Source organism: Triticum urartu, chromosome 3A, assembly GCF_056163025.1.
Source record: "Triticum urartu cultivar PI428250 chromosome 3A, HENAU_Tu73, whole genome shotgun sequence".
NCBI classification, from domain to species: Eukaryota; Viridiplantae; Streptophyta; class Magnoliopsida; order Poales; family Poaceae; genus Triticum; species Triticum urartu.
In genome coordinates, this window is record NC_141875.1 from 698,304,413 (window position 1) to 698,315,433 (window position 11,021).

The following is an 11,021-nucleotide window of genomic DNA, read 5'->3' on the forward strand; positions in this document are numbered from 1 at the left end:
TATGATTGTTGTATATGGAGTTGATGTCCTACGGACTACAACCCTCCGGTTTATATAGACACCGGATAGGGTTAGGGTTACACAGAGTCGGTTATAATGGTAGGAGATCTTGAATATCCGCATCGCCAAGCTTGCCTTCCACGCCAAGGAAAGTCCCATCCGGACACGGGACGAAGTCTTCAATCTTGTATCTTCATAGTCCTGGAGTCCGGCTGAAGGTATAGTCCGGCTACCCGAACACCCCCTAATCCAGGACTCCCTCAACGACACATGACTGGAATCACTAAACGGAAATCTAACATGCTTCCCTAGTTGACAAGCTTGACAAATGGTCGATGGTGCTCCATGGGCAGCAATAGACGAAGGGAGAAGTAGATGAGCGAGGGAGTCATGTCCAGGATGCCCAAGCCGTTGGTGTCAGACATCGGTGGTGACTGCGGTGAGTGCGTGGTGCTGAGTGGGCTTGGTCACGGGATAGAGCTCATCACTAGAGTCCTCACATCGGAGGATCACCCACCTCGTCCTTCGATCCTTGACAAAGAAACCAGGGTCGTCAAACTCGACGTTAACAGGATTATCACGTGCTAGTTTCTTGACAGAGATTAAGTTTTTGATTAAATGGGGAGATACAAGGACGCTGTTGAGGGAAAGGGGAGTGGTGGTGGTGGGAACGGTAGTGGATCCAGTGTGTGTGACTGCGAGCGAGGTCCCATCACCAACTAAAATGCTAGAAGAGGTGTAGGGGCGAGATATGGAGCGCATACCAGAGGTGGAGGCCATGTGCGTGGACGCGCCGGTGTCGAGGTACCATTCAGTGGACGGCGGCGACGGCTGCTGCTGCTGCACGTGCATGTTGTTGACGGCGTGCACGAGGGCAGACTGATCCCAGGTTGGAGAGGAGGAGCTTGTACTTGGGCCGGCCGGAGCACCGTACAGAGGGTGAGCGGGGACGGCGCCTGCGGGCCACTACAGAGGAGGGGGCACGGCGTAGTGCATGGCAACGCCGGCAAACGGAGCGGGTGCACCTGGGCGTGGGCCAAGGTGTTGGGGAACGTAGCATAAATTCAAAATTTTCCTACGTATCACCAAGATCTATCTATGGAGAAACCAGCAACGAGGTGAAGGAGAGTGCATCTACATACCCTTGTAGATCGCGCGCGGAAGCGTTCAAGAGAACGGGGTTGATGGAGTTGTACTCGTCGTGATTCAAATCACCGATGATCCTAGCGCCGAACGGACGGCACCTCCGCGTTCAACACACGTACGGAACGGAGACGTCTCCCATGCCTTGATCCAGCAAGGAGGAGGGAGAGGTTGATGGAGATCCAGCAGCACGACGGCGTGGTGGAAGTAGCGGGATTCCAACAGGGCTTCGCAAAGCGCTGCGGGACGAGGTAGATGTGTCACGGGAGGGAGAGGGAGGCGCCAGGCCTTAGATTGGTTTGCTCCTCCTTTTTCCCCACTATATATAGGGCCAAGGGAGAGGGGGAGGCGCAGCCCTTGCCCCTTCCTCCAAGGAAGGGTGCGGCCAAGGGTGGGGAGGAGTCCATCCTCCCCAAGGCACCTCGGAGGTGCCTTCCCCCTTTAGGACTCTCCCCTTTTTTTTCTCTCTTGGCGCATGGGCCTCTTGGGGCTGGTGCCCTTGGCCCATATAGGCCAAGGCACACCCCTTACAGCCCATGTGGCCCCCCGGGGCAGGTGGCCCCACCCGGTGGACCCCCGGGACCCTTCCGGTGGTCCCGGTACAATACCGATGACCCCGAAACTTGTCCCGATGGCCGAAATAGCACTTCCTATATATAATTCTTTACCTCCGGACCATTCCGGAACTCCTCGTGACGTCCGGGATCTCATCCGGGACTCCGAACAACTTTCGGGTTACCGCATACTAATATCTCTATAACCCTAGCGTCACCGAACCTTAAGTGTGTAGACCCTACGGGTTCGGGAGACATGCAGACATGACCGAGATGACTCTCCGGTCAATAACCAACAGCGGGATCTGGATACCCATGTTGGCTCCCACATGTTCCACGATGATCTCATCGGATGAACCACGATGTCAAGGACTTAATCAATCCCGTATTCAATTCCCTTTGTCTATCGGTATGTTACTTGCCCGAGATTCGATCGTCGGTATCCATATACCTTGTTCAATCTCGTTACCGGCAAGTCTCTTTACTCGTTCCGTAACACATCATCCCGTGATCAACTCTTTGGTCACATTGCGCATATGATGATGTCCTACCGAGTGGGCCCAGAGATACCTCTCCGCTTACACGGAGTGACAAATCCCAGTCTCGATTCGTGCCAACCCAACAGACACTTTCGGAGATACCTGTAATGCACCTTTATAGTCACCCAGTTACGTTGTGACGTTTGATACACCCAAAGCACTCCTACGGTATCCGGGAGTTGCACAATCTCATGGTCTAAGGAAATGATACTTGACATTAGAAAAGCTTTAGCATATGAACTATACGATCTTTGTGCTAGGCTTAGCATTAGGTCTTGTCCATCACATCATTCTCCTAATGATGTGATCCCGTTATCAACGACATCCAATGTCCATGGTTAGGAAACCGTAACCATCTATTGATCAACGAGCTAGTCAACTAGAGGCTTACTAGGGACATGGTGTTGTCTATGTATCCACACATGTATCTGAGTTTCCTATCAATACAATTATAGCATGGATAATAAACGATTATCATGAACAAGGAAATATAATAATAACCAATTTATTATTGCCTCTAGGGAATATTTCCAACAGTCTCCCACTTGCACTAGAGTCAATAATCTAGTTCACATCGCCATGTGATTAACACTCACAGGTCACATCGCCATGTGACTAACACCCAAGAGTTTACTAGAGTCAGTAGTCTAGTTCACATCACTATGTGATTAACACTCAATGAGTTTTAGGTTTGATCATGTTGCTTGTGAGAGAGGTTTTAGTCAACGGGTCCGAACCTTTCAGATCCTTGTGTGCTTTGCAAATCTCTATGTCATCTCCTAGATGTAGCTACCACGTTCCATTTGGAGCTAATCCAAATAACTGTTCTACTTGGAGCTATTCTAAATTGTTGCTCCATTATATGCATCCGGTATCTCTACTCAGAGCTATCCGGATAGGTGTTAAGCTTGCATCGACGTAACCCTTTACGACGAACTCTTTTACCACCTCCATAACCGAGAAACTTCCTTAGTCCACTAGTTACTAAGGATAACTTTGACCGCTGTCCTGTGATCCATACTTGGATCATTCTTGTACCCCTTTACTGACTCATGGCAAGGCACACTTCAGGTGCGGTACACAGCATAGCATACTGTAGAGCCTACGTCTTAAGCATAGGGGACGACCTTCGTCTTTTCTCTCTATTCTGCCGTGGTCGAGCTTTAAGTCTTAACTTCATACCTTACAACTCAGGCAAGAATTCCTTCTTTGACTGATCCATCTTGAACACCTTCAAGATCACGTCAAGGCATGTGCTCATTTGAAAGTACCATTAAGCGTTTTGATCTATCCTTATAGATCTTGATGCTCAATGCTCAAGTAGCTTAATCCAGGTTTTCCATTGAAAAACACTTTTCAAACAACCCTATATGCTTTCCAGAAATTCTACGTCATTTCTGATCATCAATATGTCAACAACATATACTCATCAGAAATTCTATAGTGCTCCCACTCACTTCTTTGGAAATACCAATTTCTCATAAACTTTGTATACACCCAAAATCTTTGATCATCTCATCAAAGCATACATTCCAACTCCGAGATGCTTACTCCAGTCCTCAGAAGGATAGCTGGAGCTTTGCATACTTATTAGCATCTTTCAGGATTGACAAAACCTTCCGGTTGTATCACATACAACCTTTCCTCAAGAAAATCGTCGAGGAAACAATGTTTTTGACATCCTATCTGCAAGATTTCACAAATAATTCAGTAATCGCTAATATAATTCCAACAGACTCTTAGCATCGCTACGAGTGAGAAAGTCTCACCGTAGTCAACTCCTTGAACTTGTCGGAAAACATCTTAACGACAAGTCGAGCTTTCTTAACGGTGATACTTACCATCATTGTCCGTCTTCCTTTTAAAATCCATATGTACATAACAGCCTTACGACCATCAAGTAGTTCTTCCAAAGTCTACACTTTGTTTTCATACATGGATCCTCTCTCGGATTTTATGGCCTCGAGCCATTTATCGGAATCCAGGCCCACCATCGCTTCTCCATAGCTCGTAGGTTCATTGTTGTCTATAAACATGACTTCCAAGACAGGATTACGTACCACTCTGAAGTAGTACGCATCCTTGTCATCCCACGAGGTTTGTTAGTGACTTGATCTGAAGTTTCATGATCACTATCATAAGCTTCCACTTCAATTGGTGTAGGTGCCACAGGAACAACTTCCTGTGCACTGCCACACACTAGTTGAAGAGACGGTTCAATAACCTCATCAAGTCTCCACCATCCTCCCACTCAATTCTTTCGAGAGAAACTTTTCCTCGAGAAAGGACCTGATTCTAGAAACAATCCTTTATTGCTTTCGGATCTGAGACAGGAGGTATACCCAACTGTTTTGGGTTGTCCTATGAAGATGCATTTATCCGCTTTGGGTTCGAGCTTATCTACCTGAAACCTTTTTCACATAAGCGTCGCAGCCCCAAACTTTCAAGAAATGACAGCTTAGGTTTCTCTAAACCATAGTTCATACGGTGTCATATCATCGGAATTACGTGATGCCCTATTTAAAGTGAATGTGGTTGTCTCTAATGCCTAACCCATAAACTATCGTGGTAATTCGATAAGAGACATCATGGTATGCATCATATCCAAATAGGGTGCAGTTATGATGTTCGGACACACCATCACACTATGGTGTTCTAGGCTGTATCAGTTGTGAAACAATTTCCACAATGTCTTAATTCTGTGCCAAACTCGTAATTCAGATATCCATCTCTATGATCATATCATAGATATTTTATCCTCTTGTCACGACGATCTTTCAACTTCACCCTGAAATTACTTGAACCTTTCAATAATTCAGACTCGTGATTCATCAAGTAAATATACTCAACATCTACTCAAATAATCTGTGAAGTAAGAACATAACGATATCCACTACATGCCTCAGCACTCATTGGACTGCACACATCAAAATGTATTACTTCCAACAAGTTGCTTTCTAGTTCCATTTTACTGAAAAAGAGGCTTTCAGTCATCTTGCCCATGTGGTATGATTTGCATGTCCCAAGTGATTCAAAAATCAAGTGAGTCCAAACGGTCCATTTGCATGGAGTTTCTTCATGCATATACACCAATAGACATGGTTCGCATGTCTCAAACTTTTCAAAAAACGAGTGAGCCCAAAGATCCATCAACATGGAGCTTCTTCATGCGTTTTATACCGATATGACTTACGTGGCAATGCCACAAGTAGGTGGTACTATCATTACTATCTTTTGGCATGAACATGTGTATCACTACGATCGAGATTCAATAAACCATTCATTTTAGGTGCAAGACCATTGAAGGTATTATTCAAATAAACAGAGTAACCATTATTCTCCTTAAATGAATAACCGTATTGCGATAGACATAATCCAATCATGTCTATGCTCAACGCAAACACCAATCTCGATGGTAGAGGGAGCGTGCGACGCTTGATCATATCAACATTGGAAACACTTCCAACACATATCATTAGCTCACCTTTAGCTAGTCTCCGTTTATTCCGTAGCTTTTATTTCGAGTTACTAACACTTAGCAACCGAACCGGTATCTAATACCCTGGTGCTACTAGGAGTACTACTAAAGTACACATCAACACAATGTATATCCAATATACTTCTATTGACCTTGCCAGCCTTCTAATCTACCAAGTATCTAGGGTAATTCTGCTCCAGTGGCTGTTCCCTTTATTACAGAAGCACTTAGTCTCGGGTTTGGGTTCAACCTTGGGTTTCTTCACTAGAGCAGCAGCTGAATTGTCGTTTCATGAAGTATCCCTTCTTGCCCTTGCCCTTCTTGAAACTAGTGGTTTCACTAACCATCAACAATTGATGCTCCTTCTTGATTTCTACTTTCGCGGTGTCATACATCACGAACAACTCAAGGATCATCATATATGTCCCTGATATATTATAGTTCATCACGAAGCTCTAGCAGCTTGGTGGTAATGACTTCGGAGAAACATCACTATCTTATCTGGAAGATCAACTCCCACTTGATTCAAATGATTGTTGTACTCAGACAATCCGAGCACAAGCTCAACAATTGAGCTTTCCTCCTTAGTTTGCAGGTTAAGAAAATCGTCGGAGGTCTTATACCTCTTGACGTGGGCACGAGCCTGAAATTCCATTTTCAGCCCTCAAAACATTTCATATGTTTTGTGATGTTTCAAAAACGTCTTTGGTGCCTCAACTCTAAACCGTTTAACTGAACTATCACGTAGTTATCAAAACGTGTATGTCAGATGTTCGCAACATCCACAGACAACGTTCGAGGTTCAGCACACTGAGCGGTGCATTAAGGACATAAGCCTTCTATGAAGCAATGAGGACAATCCTCAGTTTACGGACCTAGTCCACATAATTGCTACTATCAACTTTCAACTAATTTTTTTTCTCTAGGAACATAACTAAACAGTAGAACTAAAGCGCAAGCTACGACATAATTTGCAAAATCCTTTTGACTATGTTCAGAATAATTAAGTTCATCTTATGAACTCCCACTTAGATTAGACATCCCTCTAGTCATCTAAGTATTACACGATCCGAGTCGACCAGGCCATGTCCGATTAACACATGAGACGGACTAGTCAACGTCGGTGAACATCTTCATGTTGATCGTATCTTCCATACGACTCGTGTTCGACCTTTCGGTCTCTGTGTTCCGAGGCCATGTCTTCACATGCTTAGGCTCGTCAAGTTAACCCTAAGTGTTTTTGCATGTGTAAATCTTGCTTACACCCGTTGTATGTGAACGAAAGGATCTATCACACCCGATTAACACGTGGTGCTTCGAAGCGACGAACTGTAGCAACGGTGCACAGTTAGGGGAGAAAACTTCTTGAAATTGTTGTAAGGGATCATCTTATTTACTACCGTCGTTTCTAAGCAAATAAGATGTATAAACATGATAAACATCATATGCAATCAAATAATAGTGACATGATATGGCCAATATCATATAGCTCCTTTGATCTCCATCTTGGGGCTCCATGATCATCTATTACAAGAACATGATCAATCTCATACATTACATATATCATTTATCACATCCTTTTGGCCATATCACATCACATAGCATACCCTGCAAAAACAAGTTAGACGTCCTCTAATTGTTGTTTGCATGTTTTACGTGGCTGCTATGGGTTTCTAGCAAGAACGTTTCTTACCTACGCAAAACCACAACGTGATATGCCAATTGCTATTTACCCTTCATAAGGACCCTTTTCATCGAATCCGATCCGACTAAAGTGGGAGAGACAGACACCCGCTAGCCACCTTATGCAACTAGTGCATGTTTGTCGGTGGAACCGGTCTCACGTAAGGGTACGTGTAAGGTTGGTCCGGGCCGCTTCATCCCACAATACCGTCGAATCAAGATAAGACTAGTAACGGCAAGCATATTGAACAAAATCAACGCCCACAACTACTTTGTGTTCTACTCGTGCATAGAATCTACGCATAGACCTAGCTCATGATGCCACTGTTGGGGAACATAGCATAAATTCAAAATTTTCCTACGTATCACCAAGATCTATCTATGGAGAAACCGGCAACGAGGTGAAGGAGAGTGCATCTACATACCCTTGTAGATCGCGCGCGGAAGCGTTCAAGAGAACGGGGTTGATGGAGTCGTACTCGTCGTGATTCAAATCACCGATGATCCTAGCGCCGAACGGACGGCACCTCCGCGTTCAACACACGTACGGAACGGAGACGTCTCCCATGCCTTGATCCAGCAAGGAGGAGGGAGAGGTTGATGGAGATCCAGCAGGACGACGGCGTGGTGGAAGTAGCGGGATTCCAACAGGGCTTCGCAAAGCGTTGCGGGACGAGGTAGATGTGTCACGGGAGGGAGAGGGAGGCGCCAGGCCTTAGATTGGTTTGCTCCTCCTTTTTCCCCACTATATATAGGGCCAAGGGAGAGGGGGAGGCGCAGCCCTTGCCCCTTCCTCCAAGGAAGGGTACGGCCAAGGGTGGGGAGGAGTCCATCCTCCCCAAGGCACCTCGGAGGTGCCTTCCCCCTTTAGGACTCTCCCCTTTTTTTTCTCTCTTGGCGCATGGGCCTCTTGGGGCTGGTGCCCTTGGCCCATATAGGCCAAGGCACACCTCTTACAGCCCATGTGGCCCCCCGGGGCAGGTGGCCCCACCCGGTGGACCCCCGGGACCCTTCCGGTGGTCCCGGTACAATACCGATGACCCCGAAACTTGTCCCGATGGCCGAAATAGCACTTCCTATATATAATTCTTTACCTCCGGACCATTCCGGAACTCCTCGTGACGTCCGGGATCTCATCCGGGACTCCGAACAACTTTCGGGTTACCGCATACTAATATCTCTATAACCCTAGCGTCACCGAACCTTAAGTGTGTAGACCCTACGGGTTCGGGAGACATGCAGACATGACCGAGACGACTCTCCGGTCAATAACCAACAGCGGGATCTGGATACCCATGTTGGCTCCCACATGTTCCACGATGATCTCATCGGATGAACCACGATGTCAAGGACTTAATCAATCCCGTATTCAATTCCCTTTGTCTATCGGTATGTTACTTGCCCGAGATTCGATCGTCGGTATCCATATACCTTGTTCAATCTCGTTACCGGCAAGTCTCTTTACTCGTTCCGTAACACATCATCCCGTGATCAACTCTTTGGTCACATTGCGCATATGATGATGTCCTACCGAGTGGGCCCAGAGATACCTCTCCGCTTACACGGAGTGACAAATCCCAGTCTCGATTCGTGCCAACCCAACAGACACTTTCGGAGATACCTGTAATGCACCTTTATAGTCACCCAGTTACGTTGTGAAGTTTGATACACCCAAAGCACTCCTACGGTATCCGGGAGTTGCACAATCTCATGGTCTAAGGAAATGATACTTGACATTAGAAAAGCTTTAGCATATGAACTATACGATCTTTGTGCTAGGCTTAGGATTAGGTCTTGTCCATCACATCATTCTCCTAATGATGTGATCCCGTTATCAACGACATCCAATGTCCATGGTTAGGAAACCGTAACCATCTATTGATCAACGAGCTAGTCAACTAGAGGCTTACTAGGGACATGGTGTTGTCTATGTATCCACACATGTATCTGAGTTTCCTATCAATACAATTATAGCATGGATAATAAACGATTATCATGAACAAGGAAATATAATAATAACCAATTTATTATTGCCTCTAGGGCATATTTCCAACACAAGGACGCCTGCACCAGGGGCATGGGGCCGCCACGGCATCAGCCAGGCGTGCACCATGCCTGTCCAGGGCGTGGTGTTGGCGGGAGGAGCCGGCGCGGGCACGCGAGATGAAGATGCCCCGCCGTGCTGCGAGCCACCCGAGTGGTCCACAACCTTGCCCTTGCCTCGGTTACGGCCGCCACCTCCGCCAGAGCCGGAGCCACCTCCATTGTGACGGGTGTGCCCGCCGCTGCTTGGGCTCGATGGAGGAGGTGCGCGGGCGACGTGGATCGTCGTCTCTTGGGTGATGTCGGCGGACTGGCGGCTCTCTTCGAGGAGCAGGAAAGCGCGGCAGCAGAGGAAGGAGGGGAAGAGCGTCTGCATGGTGAGGATGGGGATGGCATAGCGGAGGCGAGGATGGAGCCCGCGGAACATGTTGAGGACCCTGCACGGTTTCGCCCGGATCAGCGAGGCGGTCCGCACACTCCTTGAGACGGCTGAAGTAGTCGATGACGGACGACCCACCCTACTCGATGCGCCGGAACTCCGTGGCGAGGAAGACCGCCTGGTGCTCGGCGTTCTCCATGAACAACGAGTTGATAGCAGCCCACACCTCGGCGGCAGTAGCACCGCGCTGGTGGACGAGACCGAAGATCTCCGGGCTCACACGTGTGTACAGCCAGGAGATGATGTGTGTGTCGTCTTGGACCCAGGCAACGTCGCCGGGGCGGGCCACACCGGTGATGTGATCAACGACAGCGCTCTTCTGAAACATAACCTCGAACAGAGTCCTCCACTGGGAGAAATAGGGTGGATTGAGGCTGAGGGTGATGGGCACGTGCTGGTTGATGTAGATGCCAGCGAGGGGGGAGAGGTAGGAAGCCGCCGCGGAGGAAGATGCGGTGGGATCGGACAAGAAGAGCGGGCCGCCGCGCGTGAGTGCAGATGGCGTCACCAGCGATGTCCGTGGGCGCACCGGCGTCGCAGGAGATGCGGAGGCGCCGAGGCCAGCGGAGCGGGGGGAGGGGGTGGTGGTGGCAGCGGAGGGGGAGTGGGAGCCGCCATGGCTAGGTGCCGGCAGAGAGTTGGGCAGCGGAAGGAGGAGTTGCAGGCGGAGGCTGGAACCTGCGTCTAATACCATGTGAGCGGGAGAGAAATTGGAGCAAGGCACCTTAGGTGCTGCTACTGTATTCATCCAGTATATATGGTGTTACAGGCGCATGAGAGAGCGCAGTGTACAAGGGCGATCGTGTGCCAGAGGTGGAGATCGTGTGCTAACGTACGTCCAGGACAGCCTACATGGGTTGACTAGGTAGTTTCGTCTGACACATATGATTGGAAACTTAAAAGCATTGCAACATTAGGGATAAACATAACATAATCAATCTCCTCCTTAGGTATATACCGTGTAGACATACAAATAGGACAACTCCCCTGTAGTCTAGACAAACAAATAGGACAGCTCCCCTGCAGTCCGGAACTGTGTCATCTTCCCTTTGCAGCTTCACCTTAAATACAAGTGCCAAAGCCCTAAATGTGGCGAGATCCCCCGGAAGCATTCGCAGGTGATGAAACAAGCCAAATGAAGA

The 11,021-nt window shown here is 47.9% G+C and overlaps 1 pseudogene; it reads right to left on the bottom strand.

Moving 5' to 3' along the window:
* Positions 1-417: 417 nt before the first annotated feature.
* LOC147981785 (uncharacterized) lies at positions 418-10,573 on the bottom strand (annotated as a pseudogene).
* Positions 10,574-11,021: the final 448 nt, after the last annotated feature.